Genomic DNA, 4,363 nt, shown 5'->3' with positions numbered 1-4,363 from the left:
TTATCAGAAGAAAATAAAAATATCCGAGAATGGTATTTGAAAAGATTTCAACCACCTAGACTTTTGGAATTACTACATAAAAAATATAATAAATTTTTACATAAAGAAAGATTAAATATAGGATTCTTTCACTGGCTAAGAGATCTATGTTTAGAGAAAAATATTCCTATTCCTTCATTTGAAAAAATTCAAACAATAGAAGAAAAGACATATATAAGTACTGATGGTACGACAACAGCGAGTACACATCCACCTGAGAAAAGCATTATACTTAAAACAAGTATTCCAAAAAAGAATGAGCCTATACACTCCTCATCCTTTTATGATATCGTGGCTACACCATACAAAGCCATACCGAAAGAAATAAATAAAAAACAAGAATACATACCACATATTGTAGAACAGAATAATTATACATACCTATATCTACAATCACTTGGAAAGCAAACTGAAAGAATAAAGAGAATAGTATCCAAGGAAGTACCTACTATATCTCCCATTTCTAAATCAGTAATATTCAAACCACCTCCTGAATTAAATAAGAATAAATTCCACATTGGAGAAAATAATAAATCCCTTATGGATCAATTAATCTCCAAACTATCCCAATTAGATTTGAAAGGAGTACCTTCATCTCAAATCAATATTCCTCCACCAACTATTACCTCCCAAATACCTGAGTCATCTGACAAAGGCAAAGCTGTCCTACCTGAGCATGAAACAATGATGCTCACAGAAGAAGAACCCATAATAGAAGATACAATCCAAAATCAGGAAAAAGCATTTATGGATACAACACCTCTAATGGACACCATCAATAAAATAGCTTATGGCAAATATTGGAAACCCGTAACAGCCTTACCATATCATAAGAGACCTACTCCTGTTGACATTCAAATGGAAGAAGATTCAATACAACAGGCTGTATCCTATTCAGGAAGGTCAATAGTCAATTGGCAAATTGATGGACTATCCGAATTAAAAATATTAGATGTCATGAGACATATGACCATGTATGCCTCTGCAAATAAAATGGCAGGCAACCATGATCAAGAAGTTGCTAAAGCAATAGTAAATGGATTCACAGGATGGTTAAGAGGATGATGGGATTTTTATGTGGATGATGATACCAAACAAAGGATTTTAAACAATACTAGACAATGGACTGGAAGAAATGAACAAAATCAAGAAGTTATATATACAGAAAGTGATGCTGTTAATACCCTGATATATACAATCACTCTACATTTTGTAGGCAGTACTTCATTACTAGCAGCAAGATCAGAGGATCTGCTCTCTAATTTACGCTGTCCTACTTTATCTCATTATAAATGGTATAAGGATGTATTTTTCTCAAGACTTTTAATACGTGAAGATTGCCAGCTAGACCATTGGAAGGAAAAATTCATAGCTGGTCTTCCATATCTATTTGCAGAAAAAGTCAAGGAAAGACCTCGCAAAAAACATAATGGAATAATAGTATATTCATCATATACACTCGGAGAACTCTCCGCAGAAATATGTGCAGAAGGCTTAGCCTTATGCACTGATATGAAATTAAAAAGACAAATAGATAAACAAAAGCTCACCAAGAAAAAAGAACTTGGAGATTTCTGTGAGCAATTTGGCTATTACTTAGATAGAAAAAATATGCCTGATTACGTAAAAAAGAAGAAGAAAAAATACAAAAAAGAAAAATATATTAAAGCCAAAATGAAGAATAAGGATAAAGACTATTATAAAAAAACCAAGAGAAAATTAATTAATAAATTTTCCCCAAATACAAAGAAAAGGAAAAAACTCCCAGTATGCTATAAGTGTGGTAAAATAGGACATTATAAACACCAATGTAAATTAAAAAAGAAAATAGACTCATTAAATCTTGATGATACAACCAAATCAAAATTAATGAATATATTATCCTATGATTCTTCCTCCTCTACTTCTAGTGAATCTTATACAGAAGAAATAGATAGTAATGACATTGATCTTATAAGCTCAGATAGTTCTTATATTGAAACTACTACAGAATCATCAGAAGACTGTAGTTGTCCATTACCTCAGCATAATGTTCATACACTCACTCAGGAAGATAATTTTATACTAGATATTATAGATAAAATAACTGATCCTGATGAAAAAAGAGCTATCATTACTCAATTTATTAATATTACCAAAAATAAATCAAAATCACCGATTATCAAAAATCCAGATGAATATAATTTCTCTGCTATTATCAAACGAGTAAGTGATCAACACACTTCTCAAAAAGAACCTACAGTCTCTGATCTCAAAAAAGAGATTAAAGAAATAAAAACTGAAATAGTACAGTTAAAAGGAAGAATTCAAATATTAGAGTTACAACAAATGTCTCAACAAAATTCTGAGACAGATGAACTAGAGTTTAATGATTTGATCACCAATAATCCAATAGAGACGATTGATCCAATAGACACTATTGATCCAATAGAGACTATTGAATCTTCAAAAGGATTAACACTACCAATTCCTTCAGTTAATTTGATAAACAAAATAGTTGTACAAAAATGGTTTGTTCAAGTTAAAATCATTGTTGCCAAAAATTATAGTTTTGAAACAACAGCCCTCATAGATTCAGGAGCTGACCTCAATTGTATAAACGAAGGACTTGTACCTTCAAAATACTTTGATAAAACTACTCAAATATTAAATACAGCAGATGGCAGTAGATTATTTATCAAATATAAATTATCTAATGCTTCTGTATGTAACAATCACCAATGTATTGATACACCATTTATCATGGTTAAAGGATTAAGTCAATCAGTAATCTTAAGAGTTCCATTCCTAACATTGCTCTATCCTATAACTATTGATGAAACATGAATTTCATCAACAATTCAAAATATTCCAATACATTTCAATTTCATACATAAACCAAAATTAAAAGAGCTAAACAATGTCAAAAGCCAATTACAAGACAAAGAAAAATTTCTTTGTGCACTTAAACAAGAAGTTAAATATAAAGTAATTGAAGAGCAAATACAAATGCCTTCAACACAACAAAAAATTCAATCAATACAAAAGCAAATAGAAACATCAATATGTAGCGAACATCCTAATGCTTTTTGGGATAGGAAAAAACATAGTATCAGCTTACCATATGAATCAAACTTTAATGAAAGCCAAATCCCTACTAAAGCCAGGCCAATACAGATGAATACTATTTTGTTAGAAATGTGTAGAAAAGAAATAACAGAACTCCTACCGAGAAAGCTCATACGACCATGCTCTTCACCTTGGAGTTGTGCAGCTTTTTATGTGAATAAAAATGCTGAAAAAGAAAGAGGAGTTCCTAGACTGGTTATCAATTATAAACCACTAAATAAAGTTTTAAAATGGATAAGATATCCAATTCCAAATAAAAAAGATTTATTAGACAGAGTTGCTCAAGCTTGTATATTTTCGAAATTCGAAATGAAATCCGAATACTGACAAATCCAGATCCAGGAACAAGATAAATACAAGACTGCATTCAATGTACCCTTTGGACAATACGAATGGAATGTAATGCCTTTCGGTTTAAAGAATGCACCATCAGAATTTCAAAAAATAATGAACGATGTATTCAACTCTTACTACCATTTCATGATAGTTTATATTGACGATGTCTTAATATTCTCTGAATCTATTGATCAACACATAAAACATATCAATACATTTATCCATGCTGTAAGCCAAGCAGGCTTAGTTGTTTCTGCCAAAAAGATTACACTTTTCAAAACCAATATCAGGTTTTTAGGACATATGATACACCATGGTACTATTATCCCAATAGATAGATCTATAGCTTTTGCTGATAAATTTCCTGATAAGATTCTTGACAAAACGGAACTACAAAGGTTTTTAGGATGCCTCAATTATGTTAGTGATTTCTATCCTAATCTTGCTTTGGATTCTAAACCCTTATATGATAGACTCAAGAAGAATCCTCCTCCTTGGTCTGACATCCATACTCAAGCAATAAAGGTAATAAAGAGTAAGGTCAAAACCCTTGAATGCCTTTCTCTTCCTCATCCCACTGCTTTCAAATAATTGAATGTGATGCATCGGATAAAGGACTTGGTGTAATATTAAAACAACAAATTGATTCCAAAGAACAATTATTACGTTACACATCAAAGGCTTGGAATTCCACTCAATTAAATTACTCTATGGTTAAAAAAGAATTACTAGCCATAGTCCATTGTGTTACAAAATTTCAAAGTGATGTTTTAAATCAACATTTTCTTATACGAACAGATTGCAAAGCAGCCACAGATATTCTGCAAAAAGATGTTAAAAATTTGATTTCCAAACAAATATTTGCCCGCTGGCAGGCTAT

This window comes from Amborella trichopoda, chromosome 7, assembly GCF_054954075.1.
Source record: "Amborella trichopoda isolate Santa Cruz 75 chromosome 7, AtrichopodaSantaCruz75HAP2 v2.0, whole genome shotgun sequence".
NCBI lineage: Eukaryota > Viridiplantae > Streptophyta > Magnoliopsida > Amborellales > Amborellaceae > Amborella > Amborella trichopoda.
Note: the sequence above shows the minus strand (reverse complement) of the source record.